Below are 21,511 nucleotides of genomic sequence, written 5' to 3' on the forward strand. Positions count from 1 at the left end.
CTTCAGTGCCGCCACCACCACCAGGCTTGTGGAGTAACGGGCCGGCGAGAATGGCAGAGATGCCATTTCCAGCGCTCCCAAACTGGTGCCTTTACATGATGCCGCCTCCAACTGCTCCCATGTCGACCCCTCCCACTTCCTAATCATGGCTATGTTGGGTGCCCAGTAGTAGTTGCAAAGGTTCGGCAACGCCAGCCCACCCTCCCCCCCCCCCCCCCCCAACTGCGTTCCAGCAACACTCTCTTTACTCGCGGGGTCTTATTCGCCCACACAAATCCCGAGATTATCTTATTCACCCGCTTGGTAAAGGTCTTAGAGATGAAGATGGGAAGACTCTGAAATACAAATAGAAATCTGGGAGGACCGTCATTTTCATGGTCTGTACCCTCCCCGCCAGTGACAGCCGGAGCATGTCCCATTTTTTAATCAGCTACAATATAACTCATATCCACCCGAAGTATCTCCTCCACTAATCTCTCCCTCTTTGCCCTTTACCTCTTTTCTCTATGAGACTGGATCGATATTAGTTCCCCTCTAACAACTGCCTTCAGGGCTTCCCAGACCGTTGCTGCCGATACCTCTCCCGTGTCGTTTGTATCCAGGTAATTCTGGATATTCTTATTTACCCACCAGCAAAGCATCTCGTCCGCTAACAACCCCACATCTAGTCTCCACAGCGGACGCTGCCCTCTCTCCTCCCTAAGCCGCAAATCCACCCAGTGCGGGGCATGGTCCGAGACAGTAATCGCCGAGTATTCTGTCCCCACCACTTTCGGGATCAGTGCCCTGCCCAGAACAAGAAAGTCAATACGGCAATAAACTTTGTGGACATGGGAGAAAAAAGAAAACTCCTTTACCCTCGGCCGCGTGAACCTCCAGGAGTGAATGCAGCTCCATCTGCTCCATAAAGCCCTTCAATTCGTTTGCCGCCGCCGGCCTCTTCCCTGTCCTGGATTTTGGCCAGTCCAATTCGGGTTCAATAATCGTATTAAAGTCCCCTCCCATGGTCAAGTTGTGCGACTCAAGGTCTGGGATTTTGCCTAACACGCGCCTCATAAAGTTCACGTCGTCCCATTTCGGGGCGTAGACGTTCACGAGCACCACTCGGACCCCCTCCAGCTTCCCACTCACCATTATCTACCTACCCCCCTTTATCAGCCACAATTCTCCCAGCCTCAAATGCCACTTACTTACTGATCAAAATTGCTACCCCCCTGGCCTTTGAGTCCAACCCTAAGTGGAACACCGGATGAACCCAACCCATCCTTAATCTCATCTGGTCTGTGACCTTTAGTTGTGTCTCCTGAAGCATTGCCACGTCTGCCTTTAGTCCCTTTAAATGCATGAACACGAGTGCTCTCTTAACTGGCCCATTCAGACCTCTCATGTTCCACGTAATCAGCCTGGACGGGGGGGGCTCCTATTTATTCCCTGAAAATAATTTCTAACTTGCCAGCAAAGCAGCCACCCCCACCATCCTCCCCCACCATAACACCAGAAACCTTATCTCCCAAGTCAGGCACCAACTCAACACTAGCTCACCCCCCACTACGCTTCCGAGAATCAGCTGACCCATACTGACCCTGATAACCCCTGCCCCTGGTGCCAACCAGACTATCACCTTATTGCTTGGACCCCTCTCCCCACATAGATCACATTCCCCAGTAAGTAAACAACAGCTCTCAAGAAGACATTAACATAACCATAAACCAGAACAAAAACACTCAAATAAAACAAGACCCAGGGCGAGATTCTCCGCAAATGCGGAGAATCGTAAAGGCTGCCGTGGGACAGGCCGTGACCCACGGCAGCCTTCACGCCCACTTCCGGGGCCGATTCTCCCCCCCGGGCGGGGCTAGGAGCGCGGCCCTGTGCGTCACGGCGGTGCGGCCTTGACGACGGTTGTCAAGGCCACACATCAAGCGTCACGCCGGCTGACGTGGCCGATGCCGTCAGCCGCGCATGCGCAGTTGGCGTCTTTTCCCTCAGCCGCCCCGCAAGACATGGCGGCTTGATCTTTCAGGGTGGCGGAGGGAAAAGAGTGCATCCGTTACAGACGCACGGCCCGCGATCGGTGGGCACCGATTGCGGGCCTATGCCCCCCTTGGCATGGCCGTGGTACTGCCGTGCCAATCGGGCCCCCAGATGCCCCAAACGGGCATCTGGCGCCCTTTTCACGACGGCAGCGAGCAGGTGTGTTTGCTGCCATGTTGAAACGGGCGTGAAGGCCCAGCCGCTCGGCCCAGGAGAATCGCCGCTCCCCGTAAAAAACGGCGAGCGGCGATTCGTGGCGTGGGTCAGGCGTGGGGGGGGGGGGGGGGGGGGAGAATAGCGGGAGGGCGTGAAAAATGTCTGGAGGCCCTCCCGCTATTCTCCCACCCGGCGTGGGGGGGCGGAAAATCACGCCCCCAGTCTCCCGAAGGATAATGCTAACTTCGGCCCCCCCCGTATCAACACCCTGCGAAACAAGGCGCCCTCCCCCCCCATCCCTCCAGCCCATTCTTTCGCCCAAGACTAAATACAATCTTGTTTAAAACAACACAATTACAAACCACTGCCACATCCCATTTCCGGAACTTAAGTGTCTTTTTGTCTTTTAACACGAGTCCAACTTCTCTTTAATAAATGTCCAAACATCATCTGGCGACTCAAAATAGTAGTGCTAACATTCGGCTTGGGCTTCCTTGTGAGGGCTCTGTGCGCTCCATCCAGTTCTAGGGGTCGAGGGAAAGCCCTCGCTCCCATCAGCGACTCCAGCATACCTGACACATATGCTCCCACATCTGGTCCCTCAATGTCTTCAGGAAGGCCACCGATTCTTAAATTCTGCCTCCTGGTCCTGCTCTCCAGCTCCTCCAGCTTCTCCTGCATCTTACTGTGGCGGTCATCAAGCACCTCCACCTTGTGCTCCAGTACAGTTATCTTGTCTTCTTGGTTGGATAGTTTTAACTCTATCTCCTTAATCGCTTTCCCCTGGGCCGCCTGAGTCACGACCATTTGGTCGATCGATGCTTTCATCGGGTCAAGATGAAAGATGAAAATCCTTTTTTAGCTCGGCAAAGCAACTCTTGAAGAACTCCAACTACTGCTCCTTCGGCCAGTGATCCGCCGCTTGCTGGTCCTTGACGTCTTCCATGCTTTGCTGCACTGCCAGCTCCACTTGCTTCCCTCTATCGGGACTAACCCGTTTCACATGGCCACTTCTGGTCCAGCTATCCATACATCGGGGGGGGGGGATCCTCCTTACTATCGCTCACTGCACTGATTATTTCATAAAGTCCACAAAAATCTGGGAAAAAAGGTCCGAAAGTCCGTTTCAGGCGGGAGCTAGCGAATGTGCAACCTACTGCTCCATGGCCGCCACCGGAAGACCCCGTATCGACTTCATTGCACTGGGGAAAGCGGTGCTTCCAGGGATCACGGGAACGGACTACTCCACGATTGTTATCTCCGACCACTCTCCACACTATATGGATTTGAGGTTGGAGACAGGATGGACCCAGCGCCCCACATGGAGGCTGGACACAGACCTCCTGGCCGACAAGGCTTTCTGCCAAAAAATATTGCAGGCCATAGGCGATTACGTTAGTAACAATCAAAACGGGGAGGTCTCATCCTCCACGTTCTGGAAGGCACTGAAGGCCGTGATCAGAGGAGAGACAGGGAAGAGAGGGTGGCCAGGCAACAGCTAGTGGACTCCATTCTGGAAGTCGATAGAAAATACTCCGAGGCCACGACCGTAGAGCTGCTAGCGGAGAGGAAAAAGCTGCAAATGAACTTTAACCTGCTATCCACTAGGAAAGCAGTGTACCAACTCCGCCAGAAACAGGGGACCTTCTGCGAACATGGAGACAAGGCTGGCCGCCTATTGGCTCACCAGCTGAGAAAGCAGGCAGCCACAAGTGAAATAGTGAACGTTAAGGATAGCAGAGGCAGACTGATAACAGAACCAAAGGAGGTCAATCGGACATTCGAGACCAGAAACTGTACACCTCCGAGCCCCCCGACGGGGATGTGGGAATGAAACAGTTCCTCGACAGACTGGAACTACCAGTGGTGGGGGAAGACAGACGGGGGGAGCTGGAAGCACCAATAGATCTGGGAAAAATCATGGAGAGCATCAGCTCCATGCAGGCGGGGAAGGCACCGGGACCCGATGGGTTCCTGGCGGACTTCTACAAAAAATTCGCACCAGTCCTGGCCCTACACCTAAGCAACATGTTCGCGGACTCATTGGCAGGGGGCACCCTGCCCCCCACGCTAGTGGCCACAATTTCACTGATACCCAAAAAAGATAAAGACCTGACGCAGTGTGGATCATACAAACCCATTTCACTGCTGAACTTGCGAAAATACTCGCAAAGGTCCTGACCAAAAGGCTGGAGGGCTGCATACCAGAGGTGGTTGCAGAGGACCAAACGGGCTTTGTCAAGGTAGGCAGCTAACAGCGAACATCAGACGGCTGCTGAATGTGATAATGACCCCACCCCAGGGAGAGAACACCAGAGGTGATCGTCTCCTTGGACGCAGAAAAGGCCTTTGACAGAGTCGAATGGAGCTACCTCCTCAAGGTACTGAACGGTTTGGGCTAGGAGCGGGGTTCACTGCCTGGGTGAGGCTCCTGTACAACGCTCCCAAAGCGAGTGTCTGAACTAACACCACCAGCTCTGAATACTTCCAGCTACAAAGAGGAACAAGACAGGGCTGCCACCTGCCCCCAGTTTTGTTCGCGCCAGCGACCGAATCCCTGGCGATAGCGGGATGCAAAATGCTGGAAGGGAATCCGAAGAGGAGACAGAAAACACAGAGTCTCACTCTATGCAGATGACCTGCTCCTCTATGTCTCAAAGCCACAGGAGGGACTGAAGGCAAAACTGCAAATACTGAAAGAGTTTGGAACCTTCTCGGGCTACAAACTTAACCTGGGGAAAAGTGAGACATTCCCAGTGAACCCAAACGGGGGAGGGACAGAACTGAAGAGGCTCCCGTTTAAAATGGCCCAGAACAGATTCCATAACCTGGGGATCCAAATAGCGAGAGACTGGACACAGATCCACAGGTGGAACCTGACCAGCCTGGTGGAGGAAGTAAGAAAAGACCTTTAAAGGTGGGGCTCACTCCCACTCTCCCTGGCGGGAAGATTGCAGATGATCAAGATGAACGTACTGCCAAGGTTCCTCTTCCTGTTCAGATCCATCTCGATCTTCATCCCTTCATCCCCAAGGCCTTTTTCCAAAACATAGACAAGCTAATCATGGCGTTTGTGTGTGGGGGGGGTAAGAACCCAAGAATTCCCAAACCGTCACTGCAAAGAGGAAAAGTCAGAGAGGGCCTGGCTCTACCGAAGCTACAATACTACCACTGGGCATCAACAGCAGAAAAAGTGAGGGGATGGGTACAAGAAACCAACACAGATTGGGCACAAATAGAAAGGAACGACCCTCCGGGCCCTGGCCACAGCAGCACTCCCAACCTCCTCAACAAGGTACACAACGAGCCCAGTGGTAGAGGCAGCGCTGAGAATGTGGACCCAGTTGAGACAGCACTTCGGGATAACCAAAATGTCCCTTATGGCCACCATCTGCAGCAATCACAGATTCCTCCCAGCCATGCTAGATACCATCTTCAAAAGATGGAGGCGGGACGGGGCACACTGACGGTCGGAGACTTCTACGTAGGGTGCAGACTGGCGATACTGGATGAACTGACGAGGAAGTAGAAACTAGCAAGAGGACAGGAATTGAGACACCTCCAAATAAAGCACTTCCTCCACAAAGTGACATTAGGATACCCCGGGGCACCAACAAAACACACTACTAGAGGACCTGATAGGCACAAGCAGCGAGAAGAGGGGGCTATGTGGGAAAATATACGGACAGCTACAAGACAGTGCCTGAACACCACTGGACGGGACCAGACAAAAATGGAGGACAAACTGGGGACAGAGGTCGGGTGGGGAATCTGGAGCGAAGCCCTGAGCAGGGTGAGATCCACCTCCTCCTGCGCAAGGCTAAGCCTAATGCAGCTCAAAGTGGTGCACAGAGCGCATCTGACCAGAACCCGAATGAGCAGTTTCTTCCCGGAGGTGGAGGACAAATGTGAATGGTGCCAGAGGGGCCCGGCCAACCACACCCACATGTTTTAGGCTTGCCCCAAGCTTGCTGGGTTCTGGACAGCCTTCTCCGAGGCAATGTCCAAAGTTGTGGGGGTGAGGGTGAAGCCATGCCCAATAGTGGCAATCTTCGAGGTATCAGAGCAGCCAGTGCTACACATGGGGAAGGGGGCCAACATGGAGGTAATAGCCCTTATGAGGCCCACAGAGATACCCTAATCGATCTCCCCGTGGGACTTGTGGAATACAAACTTCCTTGGTAGTGGGCGGAGGACCTAGTCGGTGGCTCGTTATTGGACAGTGTACAAGCTGGCCCGGGCAGGGACCAGCATCCTGGTAGTCCCGACGGGGGCTGATTGTGTGTATATCGCCGGAGTGGCTGTTTTCTCTGTCCACAATAAACGCACATTTATTCAGTTATCTTCATAACGGACAAAAGAGCTAGACTCAAGAGATGAGTGAGTGCCCTTGACATCAAGACCGGGTTTGACTTAGTGTGGCATCAAGGAGCCCTAACAAAAGTTGAATTATGGGAATCAGGAGGAAAACTCTCCATTGGTTGGAGTCATGCTGAGAACAAGGTTGTGGTTGTTGGAGGTCAATCATCTGAGTCCCAGGATATCATTGCAGTAGTTCCACAGGGTAATTTCCTCGGCCAATCATGTTCAGCTGCTTCATCAATGACCTTCGATCCATCAGGTCAGAAGAGAGATGTCCACTGATGATTGCACCATTGTGACTCCTCAGACACTGAAGCAGCTCATGTTCATAGGCAGTAAAACCTGGACAACGTTCAGGCTTGGGCTGATAAGTGGGAAATAACATTCATGCCACATAAGTACCAGGCAATAACCATCTTCAACAAGAAAGAGAATCTAATCTTCACTCCTTGACATGAATTGGGGGAGTATGAGGGCCTCCGTGCCTCTCTGGGCTTGCCGGACCCTCACCGCTGTCGCCTGGCTTGCAGCCTTTGGCTGATCCTCAGGTTCCTCACCAGTCTCGTCTTCCAGCCCCTGCTGGTCCGGCGCCACCTCATCATCCTCGTCCTCCTCCGCCGAGATGGCCATGTGTTCCTCATCACCAATCTCCAGCACGTTGCCCCACTGCTGTGCGAGGTTGTGGAGGGCACAGCAGACCAACACAAAGCGAGGAACCCTCCGGGCGGTGTACTGGAGTGCACTACTGAAGCAGGCGAGGCATCGGATCCGCATCTTGAGGAGTCCGATGTACCGCTCAATCGCAGTCCGGGTGGCTTCATGGGCGTGGTCTGGTTGTACTGGGTCACCACTTCGGTCTCCGGCCTCCATACTGGTGTCATTAGCCAGGTTCTCAGCGGATACTCCTTATCCCCCAAGAGCCAGCCGCTCAACCTGGGGTGCTCCTCGAAGAGGCCAGGAATGACCGATTTCCCCAGGATGTAGCCGTGATGCACACTCCCTGGGAAGCAGCCACACACATGCAATATCTTCAGCTGGTGGTCGCACACAAGCTTTATGTTGAGAGAATGGAACTCCTTTTGATTAACATAAGGCACCCCCAGATGGCCTGGTGAGCACAGGGTAGCATGCGTGGTATCTATTACCCCCTGGATCTGGGGCATCCCGACGATGGTGGGCACGCTGCCCGGGCATCTTGCTGGGCTTGTTCCATGTCAAAGATGATGTAGTTCTGCGCCTGGGCATATAGGGCGTCTGTGACCTTCCAGATGCACCCGTGGGCTGTGGCCTGTAAAATGCCACACAGGTCCCCGCTCGAGCCTTGGAATGATCCTGAGGCATAAATGTTCAGTGTTGCGGTGACATTGAAGGCCACCCGGAGCGGGTGTCTTCATCCTCCTCCATGTGATGCTATGTCCACATGGTAGATGCCGCACCATCTCTTGCTGATACGGAGCCTCCTGCGACACGCACTGTTCGTCATCTGCACAAACGACTAGTGGGGGCTGTACACCGTGGGCCATCATGGACTCCCCCTCTGGGTCCCTCCCTGGCCTGATGGGTGGCCGGATCCTCAGGGTGTGGAGCCGGGTCCAGCACATGAGCTGGAGCTGTTCCCCTCCAGCTGAGGATCTCCTATTTCCCGCTCCCGCCGAGTACTGGGGTGGCAAGCCCAGCGCACCAGGCCTCTTTGCCTGTGAGAAAAGATGGCTACTCACATCCTCAGTTTACCACGAAGCCCTTCTGCCAGGTTCACGTTTTTTAAAAGGAGTACTAATCGGCGCCAGCGTGACCACTTTCTGGAGAGGCCACTGAATGACAGGAGTCCATTGGATCCGGGGTGGCTCTCGTTAGTTGTATGGAAATAGGGCTTAAATGGTGATAATTAGTTTCTCGCCACACTACGGCCATATCCCGATTTCACCTAGGGGAGCGGGCCGGTTGCATCGGAAACTGTTTGGCGCTTGGCACAATTCTCGTTTTCGGCCTCTCCTGCTATTCACCGGCCTCATTTCGCTTGAGCAAGAGCGTATCGAGACCAGAGAGTCGCACCATCTGTTCTCCTGCAGGAAGTGAATCGCTTCTGTTTGCGCTGACGCTAGGAGCAGTGCCCAGCAGTGAACCCCTCTCCCTTGCTGTACTAATGTGTTCACGGTGGGGAATTTGAGGGATTCCATTCCAAATTCCGCTTACGTGCCACCATTTTGAATGGGCGGCCCGATACGGAGGTTCAGGGGTTGACCCCTCTCCCCTTACAATGCAAATCCTGCCCCTCCACCGCTGGTCACCCCACAGCACACATACGTAAGAGGATGACCCGAAACCCTCGACCCCCACCAGATCCCCGTGAGAGACCTCCATCAGACCTCCCACCAGAGACCCTGATCAGACTCCCCCCACAAACTACTCCCAATAGAGGCCCCCATCTGGCCCTTCGATCAGAGACCATCACCAGAGGCCCAGACTGTTCAAATTGCGTTGCACCTAGCAGCTTGGTGGGGTCACTGCAGGTGAATTAAGTGTGTAAAAATCCTTCCCAACCACATTCCTGCCAATGACTGCACAGAATTATTATTGCTGCTTTGTTTTTGGACACTTTTGCCCTTTCCTATAAAGCCAGGGATTCATAAAACTTTTCAAAAAATTAAAAAGCTTCATCATCATATCCTCCTCTTATTAACAAAATCTGTATCTTTGCCCAAGTTGCTTTCTGATTAGTAAATTTTAAAAAATATGACGTCACATACTCTCGATTGTCTCAATTCGAGTGTAGGGTGCCGGTGTATTTTTGTGTTTCTTGTAAAAATCTAAGGGGAAAGCAGAGTGCGAGAGCATATTATCAAGTGCTTCATTTCCTTGGTTACTGAATGGTGGCCGATGTGTTAAGTAAATACATGTGTATTAAATATAAGTGTATACAAAGCATTTCCTCTGAAATGCAGTATGTGGTTAAAACGGTAGTAGCTGAGCACTATATGATGCACAATCAATGGACACGAAATGAAGATGAGATCCAAATGATAGGCTTTAATGCACAAGATGTGTGCCTGGCAGCAGACGTGCAGAAGAAAGGCCGACTGCCGGGAAGCACGGGTTCTTATATCCTGCCTTGTAGGCGGAGCTACCTACCTCTCAGTCAATCGGCTGAGAGGCACATGACTTACCCGGGCCAATGGGCAGCGAGTCCTCTGCACCAATGGCAGCTCACTTCCAGGTACCGTAATACCCCTAGTCATACTACCACATTCACCCCTTGTGAAAAAAAAGCGGGGGGGGGGGGGGTACGGGAAACGTGGACATGAGGGGGGGCGTGTCCCGTGAGTACGTGAGAGACTGGTAGTATGACGAGAGATGTTTAGGTTGTACCATTGCATTGATGGCTGCCCACTGGCCCGCAATTATGTGCAAAATACAGCAACTATGTACAGTGTATAAAATTGGGGAGGGGGGGAAAAAAAATGGAGAACAGGCAAGAAAAACAAGAGTCCATCCGCAGGCAGAAGTCCACCAGTAGGTCACATCGATTCAGTCAGTCGATTGGGCGCCTTTGATGTCCTGCTTGACCTGCGTAGCTGTGGCGGCGACGTCGGAGCGGTGGTCGTCCGTGACTCCGGGAGCGATGATCCTGTTCCTGTGTCCGTACCCCTGGTCGGAGCTAGCGGGAGCCAGGCCGGGGGAGGGGCATCCTATCCCCTGGGCCGTGGGGGTGTCGGTCAGTGGGGGAGGGGGGGGGAGTTGCTGGGGGCAGTTGGGGTTGGGGGGGTGCTGGTGCTGGGGGGTGTGGCCGAGATCCGGTGGGTGCCAGGTCCTGAAGGGAGTCCGTGTCCTGTTGGCCGTCGGGATACTCCACATACGCGTATTGCGGATTTGCATGGAGTAGCTGGACTCTTTCGACCAACGGGTCCGACTCGTGCACCCACACGTGCTTCCGGAGCAGAATGGGCCCGGGGGTAGCCAGCCAGGTCGGGATCCCTGAGGAAGACTTCCTGGGAAAAACAAGAAGACGTTCGTGAGGCGTTTGGTTAGTGGAGGTACGGAGAAGTGGCCGGATTGAGTGGAGGGCGTCTGGGAGGACCTCTTGCCAGTTGGAGACTGGGAGATTTCTAGACTGTAGGGCCAGTAGGACGGTGTTCCAGACCGTACTGTTCTCCCTCTCGACCTGTCCATTACCCTGGGGGTTGTAACTGGTCGTCCTGCAGGAGGCAATGTCCCTGCTGAGCAGGAATTGACGCAGCTTGTCATTCATAAATGAGGACCCCTGATCGCTATGGATGTATGCGGGGTAACCGAACAGGGAGAAGATGGTGTGTAGGGCTTTGATAATGGTGGTTGTGGTCATGTCGGGGCAGGGGATGGCGAAAGGGAAAAGGAAGTACTCGTCAATCACGTTGAGGAAGTACGTATTGCGATTGTTGGAGGGGATGGGACCTTTGAAGTCCATGCTGAGACGTTCAAAGGGGTGGGAAGCCTTTATAAGATGCGCTTATTCGGGGCGGTAGAAGTGCGGCTTGCACTCCGTGCAGATGTGGCATTCCCTGGTCACTGTCCTTGCCTCCTCGATGGAGTAGGGCAGGTAGCGGGTCTTTATGAAGTGGAAAAAGTGGGTGACAGAGGTCCGCATGGAGGGTTCGGAGACGGTCCACTTGTGCGTTGGCACAGGTGCCGCGGGACAGGGCATCTGGAGGCTCGTTTAGCTTCCAGGACGATACAAGATGCCATAGTTGTACGCGGACAACTCGATCCTCCACCGCAAGATCTTATCGTTCTTTATCTTGCCCCTCTGTGCATTATCGAACATGAAAGCCACTGACCGTCGGTCTGTGAGGAGGGTAAACCTCCTGCCGGCCAGATAGTGCCTCCAATGTCGCACAGCTTCGACTATGGCCTGTGCTTCCTTCTCGACCGAGGAATGGCAAATTTCGGAAGCGTGGAGGGTGCGGGAGAAGAAGGCCACGTGTCTGCCCGCTTTATTGAGGGTGGCTGCCAGAGCTACATCAGACGCGTCGCTCTCAACTTGAAAGGGGAGGGACTCATCGATAGCGCGCATCGTGGCCTTTGCAATGTCTGCTTTGAAGCTGCTAAAGGCCTGGCGGGCCTCCATCGACAGGGGAAACGTGATGGACTGGATGAGTGGGCGGGCTTTGTCAGCGTAATTGGGGACCCATTGGGCGTAATATGAGAAGAAGCCCAAACAGCACTTGAGGGCTTTGAGGGAGTGGGGGAGGGGAAGCTCCACCAGGGGGCACATGCGTTCGGGGTCGGGGCCTATCACTCCGTTATGCACTACATAACCGAGGATGGCTAGACGGTCGGTGCTAAACACGCACTTATCCTTATTGGAGGTCAGGTTAAGGAGTTTAGCGGTACAGAGAAATTTGCGGAGGTTGGTGTCGTGGTCCTGCTGGTCGTGGCCGCAGATGGTGACATTATCGAGACACGGGAAGGTTGCCCGTAAACCGTGTTGGTCGACCATTCGGTCCATCTCCCTTTGGAAGACCGAGACCCCGTTTGTGACACCGAAAGGAACCCTTAAAAAGTGGTAGAGTCGCTCATCCTCTTCGAACGCAGTGTACTTTCGGTCACTCGCATGGATGGGGAGCTGATGGTAGGCGGACTTAAGGTCCACCGTGGACAAAGCCTTGTACTGCGCTATCCTGTTGACCAGGTTGGAGATATGTGGGAGATGATACGCGTCCAGCTGTGTAAACCTGCTGATGGTCTGACTGTAGTATATGACCATCCGATTTTTCCCCCCGCTCGCCAGGGGCTGTTGCTAGCCTCGATAACCCCAGCCTCGATAACCCCTTCCTTCAGAAGCCTTTGGACTTCGGACCTGACTTCGGACCTGATCGACCTCGAGGGTCACAAGGCTGCAGACAGTAAGGGGGGAGCATAGGGCCTCCGAATTTGAACGTTAAACTTTGGATGTTGCACTGGAAATCTAACCCCAGGAGTTCTGCTGCGCAGAGGTGGGGAAGGACGAAAGCTTATAGTTTTTAAACTCCCTCCCCTGGACCGTGAGGTCCGCTATGCAGCACCCCGTGAACTGGACCGAGTGCGAACCGGAGGCCAGAGCGATTCTTTGTTTTACCGGGTAAACGGGAAGTGCGCAGCGTCTTACAGTGGCGGGGTGGACGAAACTCTCTGTGCTCCCAGAGTCCAGCAGGCAGCTCATCTCGTGGCCGTTGAGAAGGATTTTTGTGGTTGTCGTGGACAGCGTGCGGGGCCGCTGGTCCAATGTTACGAGGCGAGTCGTGGCAGGAACTCCGAGTCGTTATAGATAGATAGATAGAGAAATACAGCACAGAACAGGCCCTTCGGCCCACGATGTTGCGCCAAACTTTTGTCCTAGGTTAATCAAAGAATTTTGGACAATTTTTCATGGCCAATCCACCCAACCTGCACATCTTTGGACTGTGGGAGGAAACCGGAGTACCCGGAGGAAACCCACGCAGTCACGGGGAGGATGTGCAGACTCCACACAGACAGTGACCCAAGTCGAAATCGAACTTGGGACCCTGGAGCTGTGAAGCAATTGTGCTATCCACAATGCTACCGTGCTGCCCTTAAGAAGTTAACCTACACTCCATTATTCTACCCTAATCCATGTACCTATCCAATAGCCGCTTGAAGGTCCCTAACGTTTCCGACTCAACTACTTCCACAGGCAGTGCATTCCATGCCCCCACTACTCTCTGGGTAAAGAACCTACCTCTGACATCCCCTCTATATCTTCCACCATTTATCTTAAATTTATGTCCTCTTGTAATGGTGTGTTCCACCCGGGGAAAAAGTCTCTGACTGTCTACTCTATCTATTCCCCTAATCATCTTATAAACCTCTATCAAGTCTCCCCTCATCCTTCTCCGTTCTAATGAGAAAAGGCCTAGCACCCTCAACCTTTCCTCGTATGACCTACTCTCCATTCCAGGCAACATCCTGGTAAATCTCCTTTGCACCTTTTCCAAAGCTTCCACATCCTTCCTAAAATGAGGCGACCAGAACTGCACACAGTACTCCAAATGTGGCCTGACCAAGGTTTTGTACAGCTGCATCATCACCTCACGGCTCTTAAATTCAATCCCTCTGCTAATGAACGCTAGCACACCATAGGCCTTCTTCACAGCTCTATCCACTTGAGTGGCAACTTTCAAAGATCTATGAACATAGACCCCAAGATCTCTTTGCTCCTCCACATTGCCAAGAACCCTACCGTTAACCCTGTATTCCGCATTCATATTTGTCCTTCCAAAATGGACAACCTCACACTTGTCAGGGTTAAACTCCATCTGCCACTTCTCAGCCCAGCTCTGCATTCTATCTATGTCTCTTTGAAGCCGACAACAGCCCTCCTCACTATCCACAACTCCATCAATCTTCGTATCATCTGCAAATTTACTGACCCACCCTTCAACTCCCTCATCCAAGTCGTTAATGAAAATCACAAACAGCAGAGGACCCAGAACTGATCCCTGCGGTACACCACTGATAACTGGGCTCCAGGCTGAATATTTGCCATCCACCACCACTCTCTGTCTTCTATCGGTTAGCCAGTTTGTTATCCAACTGGCCAAATTTCCCACTATGCCATGCCTCCTTACTTTCTGCACAAGCCTACAATGGGGAACCTTATCAAATGCCTTACTAAAATCCATGTACACTACATCCACTGCTTTACCTTCATCCACATGCTTGGTCACCTCCTCAAAGAAGTCAATAAGACTTGTAAGGCAAGACCTACCCCTCACAAATCCGTGCTGACTATCCCTAATCAAGCAGTTCCTTTCCAGATGCTCAGAAATCCTATCCCTCAGTACCCTTTCCATTACTTTGCCTACCACCGAAGTAAGACTAACTGGCCTGTAATTCCCAGGGTTATCCCTATTCCCTTTTTTAAACAGGGGCACGACATTCGCCACTCTCCAATCCTCTGGTACCACCCCTGTTGACAGCGAGGATGAAAAGATCATTGCCAACGGCTCTGCAATTTCATTTCTCGCTTCCCATAGAATCCTTGCATATATCCCGTCAGGCCCGGGGGACTTGTCTATCCTCAAGTTTTTCAAAATGGGCAACACATCTTCCTTCCTGACAAGTATCTCCTCGAGCTTATCAGTCTGTTTCACACTGTCCTCTCCAACAATATGGCCCCTCTCGTTTGTAAATACTGAAGAAAAATACTTGTTCAAGACCTCTCCTATCTCTTCAGACTCAATACACAATCTCCCGCTACTGTCCTTGATCGGACCTACCCTCGTTATCTGGCAGAGAGCAGTGGCCTGCGGGGTCCTCGGTGCCGATCCAAGATGACGCCGCCCATCAGCCGCACGTGGTGGGGGGTGAACAAAATGGCGGCGCCCGGGGATCGCACGTGGAGTCGGGGGCCCAAAGTGGCGGTGCCCGGGGATCACTCGTGGCGGTGGGGGGTGGGAGCAGCGAGGTCCGCGGGTCGCACGTGGCCCCTGAGGAGCACGGGGGGGGGGGGGGGGGACCCGCGGTCGCTGCTCTGGACTGCAGCGACCGCTTTAGACTGACAAACAGCCGCAAAGTTGCCCTTCTTGCCGCAGCCTTTACAGGTTGCGGTGCGGGCCGGGCAGCGCTGGCGGGGGTGCTTGGCCTTGCTGCAAAAGTAGCAGCGGGGCCCTGTGGGTTTATCGGGGCGCCCTGCGGCGCAGGCCTTGGGGGGGGGGTCCGAGTCTGCGGAGGTGAGGGGGGTCGTGTTCCATGCCGCCCAGGGGGTTGCCGCGCGCAGCGTCTAGGGAGGAGGCGAGGGCCCGTGCCTCAGTGAGGCTTACAGTTTCTTTCTCTAAGAGTCTCTGGCGGATCTGCGAAGATTGCATACCCGCCACGAAAGCGTCTCTGATTAAAAGTTTGTTGTGCTCGGTCGCAGAAACTTGTGGGCAGCCGCAGTTCCTCCCCAGAACAAGGAGGGCCCAGTAAAACGTGTCTAAAGACTCACCAGGGAATTGCTGCCTCGTGGCCAGTAAGTGCCGAGCGTAGACCTGGTTCACCGGCCGGATGAAATGTCCTTTAAGCAAGTCCATGGCCGCGTCGTAGTCTGTCGTGTCCTCTATGAGCGTGTACACGGCGGTGCCGACGCACGAGTGGAGGATGTGCAATTTCTGTTCCCTCGTCGGGACGTTTTCGGCTGTGATCAAGTAACTATTGAAACAAGCCAGCCAGTGTTTAAATGCTGCTGTTGCATTTGCTGCGTGCGGGCTGAGTCGAAGGCACTCCGGCTTGATACGAAGCTCCATCCTTTAAAACTTGTACATTAAATTGATGCACAATCAATGGACACGAAATGAAGATGAGATCCAAATGATAGGCTTTAATGCACAAGATGTGTGCCCGGCAGCAGACGTACAGAAGAAAGGCCGACTGCCGGGAAGCACAGGTTCTTATATCCTGCCTTGTAGGCGGAGCTACCTACCTCTCAGCCAATCGGCTGAGAGGCACATGACTTACCCGGGCCAATGGGCAACGAGTCCTCTGCACCAATAGCAGCTCACTTCCAGGTACCGTAATACCCCTAGTCATACTACCACACTATATAAAGGGATTATCACCTACTTTCAGATTATTTGCTGGTTGATCTCTTCTGAGTGTTGCTTTCAGCAGAAGGTCTATCACCCCAGGGTATTCAGGGAACTATTCTCCGACTTGCACCTCAGCGAGGAAAATATTTCTGTAATATCTACACTTCAGGAAGGATTTTCTCACTTTAATATGCTACCTGCTGCTACCCTAAGTGCATCCTCAGAGCAGGGCAAGGGCTGCATTGGTAGTGGCTGCGAAGTTGATGGCAATGCACATTGCTTTGTCACACCATATGTAAACCCTGCCCTGTACCAGAACTAAAAGTGATTCCATACCTGCTGCATCCAGCTTGAGTATGACCATAGGCAGTGAACAGAGGAGGCTCAGAGGTGGTTTGCTGAGGCATTTAAAATTATGAAGGACCTGGATAAAGTGGTTAGGAAAGACCAGTTTCCCTTAATAAAAATATCTATAACCAAAGGGGCGTAGATTTAAAATAATTGGTAGCCGGAATTGAGGAGAATACTTTTCACCCAGAGGCTGCTGGCAGTCTGGAACTCACTATTTGAAAAGGTGGTGGAGACAGAAACCTTAATCATGTTTATAAAACACTTGGATAAGTACTTGAAGGGCTGTAATTTACTGGGCTATAGGCCAAGAGTTATGAGATGTGATTGGATTGAATATTTCTCTTTTGAACACAATAGGCTGCAAATCTTTGTGTGTTCCTTCCTATTTCTCTACTTTTGAATTTTAGTCATCTCTACTCTTCCCCTTACTTAGTTAATTTGTTTCTTAAATCATCATACGAACAAACAAACATATGAAATAGGAGCAGAAGTAGGCCATTTGGCCCCTCGAAACGGCCATTAAGTAAGATCATGGCTGATCTATTTGCATTGAGTTCCACATTCCCCATTGACCACTAATAATCTTTGATTCCCTTGCCTCACAAGAACCTATCTATTCCTGCCTTAAAAATATTCAGTGACCTTGCTTCCTCCACCTTCTGAGACGGACGGCTGGATTCTCCAATTCTGGGGTCATCTTCCCACGCCGGCGTGGGAGCTGTGGCGTTTTATGGCAGAAAAAATGGCATAAAATGGCTACCGATTCCCCATTTCCCTGAGGCTAGCATGCCGGAAGCGTAGAGCACCCGGCTCTAGCTGCCGATACAGCCCGGAAACTTGCCAGGTCCGTGGCCGCGCATCTGCACAGTGGCGGCCTGTAGCGGCCGCGCTGTGGTACATGGCAGAGGCTGCTCGTGGACCTGGCCTGCAAAATGGTGACCCCACTTTGGCCGGCTCGTACGCCCCGACCATCCCCTCACAGTGCCTCCAGCCCCTAATAAAGTCTCCCCCTGCCCACGGATCGGCCCTCCCCCGACCATGGCGGTGCTGGACTGAGTCCGCAGCCGCCATGCCGAGTTCCCAATGGATGAGACCACCCGACCGATGCCTTCGGGAACTCGGCCGGTCGCGGCGGAGCATTGGGGGGCAGGCCTCAGGCAATATCCTGAGGCTGTCAATACGTGGCACGGCATACTTGGAGTGTATGCCGCTTTGGAGGGGGCAGAGCATCGCAAAAGCAGTGCCGCCCCCGATTTGGTCGGAAACTGGTTTCGGCGATCAGAGATTCCAGCCCAGAAATTTCCAAAGTTTACAACCCTCTGAGATAATTCTTTTTTTGTCTAATACTGTTGACTACAATTGAGAAGGTTCCAACAATCTCGGAAAGTTGCATTGTCTTTGAGAAGATTATCACTCTTTTCAACTTGGAGAGGGGAGAAACCATTTGTTTTTGGTCCACATATTATCTTAATAGCTTGGAAGAAGCAGCATATGGTGTGCAGGTCTGCATTGCATTGGGTTTCATTAGCCTTCTCTACCCACTACTTACTTTTGATGACACATATCATTCTCTAAGTTTCAGGTCTCATTTCTACTGTGATGCAGAGTGAGTTTGACACATAATGAAGGTGTTTCCAGTCAAAGATTTTGCATATTTCTTGAGCATTCTAATAATACCTGTTTTGGTGACTTCAAGATTTAAACCTGTTGAACTGTGTGTATGTATCTTGGATTGCTTTTTTCAGCTTGACACAAAGGTGAGATTTTCCAGGACCGACTGCCAGGGGAGGGAATCCCGATAGCCTGGGGAATCCCAGGTGTCGGGTCAAAATGGGTTTCACGCCGGTCGTGAAATCCATTGAGAATCTCCAAGTCCACCCCACTGGCCCCGATTAGCTTCCTGACATCCTCAACTGGGTTCACACCCAGAGCTGTTTTGAATGGAATTTACAGGCAGGATGCCCGAACCACCTGCCTCCTGGGATGCTCCAGCAGCCCCCAGCTGAGAGTCCCGCAGGTGTAAATTGGTGCAAATCCTGAGAAATGGGAACCTACCGGCTGGTGCTCCGAGGGATAGCAAGGGGATAAGTATCCTCCCTAAAAATGCCTCCAGAGTGCCAAGAAGGCATCCTTCATGGGAGGTGGGAGTCAGTGGGCTTGTAGGCCAGAGGGGTTTAGATTGGAGGTGTTTCCTGGGGTGGCGTTGTTTAGCTGCTCTTTCCTTTGGCAATCTTTCAACCCTTTAAACCGCTTACCGTGACAAAGCTTGGAGGAGAGAGCTTGCTTTTGGGAGTCTTGTGTGGTGGACGGCATGGTAGCACAGTGGTTAACATATTGCTTCACAGTGCCAGGGTCCTACGTTCAATTCATGCTTGGGTCACTGTCTGTGCGGTGTTTGCACGTTCTCCGCGTGTCTGCGTGGGTTTCCTCCGAGTGCTTCAGTTTCCTCCCACAAGTCCCGAAAGACGTGCTTGTTTGTATTGGACATTCTGAATTCTCCCTCCGTTTCCCGAACAGGCACTAGAATGTGGCGACTAGGATCTTTTCACAGTAACTGCATTGCAGTGTTAATGTAAGCCTACTTGTGACAATAAATATTATTATTAGGTATGCGGATTATGTGGCCCGCCCATTGTAGCTAATTAACCATAACCATGCCTCAATACTGGGGATGTTGGCCTGAGACAGGAAACTGATATTGGAGCATCTATCCTGCCATGAAATCTGCAGGATTTTGCAAAGACATCGCTGATGATATTTCTCCAGAGATTTAGGGATTTGCTATACGTTATCCATGTCCCTGAAGCATAGAAGAAGGCAGGTAGCCCCATGGGTTTGGCACTGGGTTTCAGGTATGTGTCGTCAAACAATCTTTTCCTAAATTGTCGAAAGGCTGCTCTGCCACACTGGAAGCAATGTTAAGTTTTATCATCGATGCCTGCCGTCGCTGAGAAGTGGCTCGTAAGGTATGAGAAATTATTTACATTGTCCAATAATTTTCTGAGGCTCTTTATAGTCAGGTGGCAGTGTTATGCTATGGGAGCAGGCTGATAGAGGACTTTTATCTTCCAGATGTTTAGTCTAAGGCCTATTCTTTCACACCCCTCCATGAATGCATAGATAATAATTTGGAGCTTGGCCTCAGCGTGTGCACACGCAAGCATCGTTTATACCCTGCATGGCTTGTGTGATGTGCACATCCTTCCCATCCATGATTTTGACAATGATGTAGTCCATGGTGAACCCAACTCTGTGTATATGACGATCCCCCTCTGGTTTCCCCTCCAGAAGAATGTGTATCCTCCCCTTCTTTAAGCTGGCCTTCCGCAAGGAATTGGATTTCATTGAAAGCAGCAATATTAATATTATACCTCACAAGCTCACAAGTAACTATGGCAGTTCTTCTTTCAGGACATTTAGTGTTGTGATTGTCCATAGGTTGTGCACATTTCAAGTACAGAAATTCATGTATTTTATTGTTTGTGTGTGTTTTTGACTGCAAGGGTGGTGATCCCACTGGGTGCAGTTTCCTGGCCAGGACAGTTTGGAAAGTTTTAGACACCTTTTCTGGCACTTTTGCCAAGTGAGATGGGCAGAGGAGATACTAATGAGGACTGGTGAGTCAAGAATGCTACATCTGGGAACTTACTTCTTCCCAAATCCAAGCACATACAATCCTCAAGTACCCACAGCCTATGCACAGATTTAAGATTTTCATTGTCCATAGCAGAGGACTGCACATGCCATCTTTTAATGCAAGGAAGTTGGTTCGCAGTCAACAACTGCACAATCTTGTTGGATTGGCAATCTTTACCCAATGTCATGCCAAGCTGTGACATCTGGTGACTGTCAATCCCACTGCAGTCTTCATCCATCTTCACAGTCATTGGTGTGCACGTGCGCCTTATTTAACGTCCATTTTACCATTGAGGACTTGAAACTTGTGTTTTGATAGAGTTACACCCTCTAGTTCCACCCAGTTCAGTGCAGCAGGTTCATCTGTTGCAGCTTTTAGCTGGAGCAGTCTTGGTGGAAGGACAAGTTGTGATTAAAGCCATAACCAATACACCTCCCTGGGATTTGAGGAACAGTACCAATGGGATCATCTTAAATTCCTGGCTGGCTTATATGCTGTGATTTACAATATCTCTTTATGTGTCTAGGTGTCAAATTTTGTTCAATAATGGTCTTGTGATCATTTAGGACATTTTATTATGTTAAAACTACTATCTAATTTCAAGTTGTTAACACTTTGAGGATGTCTTGGTCCTTTGTGAATATAGGATTTCACTACTTCCTCTCTTCCCCACCATGCTTCCAGTGCAGCTTTTGAAAACCTCAGAGCCTGCATTCTGTTATGCTGTTCAAAGCTTCTCTTGGCACCCTGACACTGCCGACATGGCAGTGTCAACCTGGCAGTGTCGACCTGTTGGCAGTGCCTGGTCGGCACTGCCAGGGTTCCAAGATGGTACTGGCAAGGGGCAGGACTTAAAACTGACAGAGCATATTTAAATGAGGATTACATCATGGCTCAGGGTTGTGGAGAATCCAAAGGGGGTTCTCCCCGGCGCTAAATCCGCTGTGGTCCCTCCTCTTCGATTTTATGGTCCCGCAAGGCCCCAGCACGATCTGTGGACACGGACATTACAACCTCTGCAGACATGAGCAACACCCCAAATCTTGACCCTAGATGGGCAAACTCTCATCATTGCTAAATGTCTGGATCACCCTCCCTCCCCACACTACGCAGGCATGAGGGTGACCCAGTCATCCCCCACCCTCCCATCCTTCCCTCGACAGGCGTGAACCAGATTATATTGGGGAACGGGAGTGGAGAGCAAAACATGCTTTGGTTCCTCCCCTGCGATTCTCTGGTCCTGCGTGGCACAAACGCAATCTGTGCATGAACACGCATGGCCAGAGAATCGAGCCCACCATCTTTTGGGTGAGACAGTAGACAGAGGTCTTGCCTTCTCTCTTGAGTGGATTTAAAAGAGCCTACAGTAGTATTTCAAAGAAGAGTAATGGAGATTTCCCCCAATTTGCTAGCCAAAAATTATCCCTCAATC

The 21,511-nt window shown here is 51.7% G+C and overlaps 1 protein-coding gene and 1 long non-coding RNA gene across 5 annotated transcripts in view; one reads left to right on the forward strand and one right to left on the reverse strand.

Moving 5' to 3' along the window:
- The window catches only part of LOC119962822, a 271,981-nt gene that overhangs the window by 104,770 nt on the left and 145,700 nt on the right, over positions 1-21,511 (forward strand). The gene's annotated exons all lie outside the window — the stretch shown is intronic.
- The window catches only part of ankrd55 (ankyrin repeat domain 55), a 172,571-nt gene that overhangs the window by 33,238 nt on the left and 117,822 nt on the right, over positions 1-21,511 (reverse strand). The gene's annotated exons all lie outside the window — the stretch shown is intronic.

Source organism: Scyliorhinus canicula, chromosome 3 (assembly GCF_902713615.1).
Source record: "Scyliorhinus canicula chromosome 3, sScyCan1.1, whole genome shotgun sequence".
Lineage (NCBI taxonomy): Eukaryota > Metazoa > Chordata > Chondrichthyes > Carcharhiniformes > Scyliorhinidae > Scyliorhinus > Scyliorhinus canicula.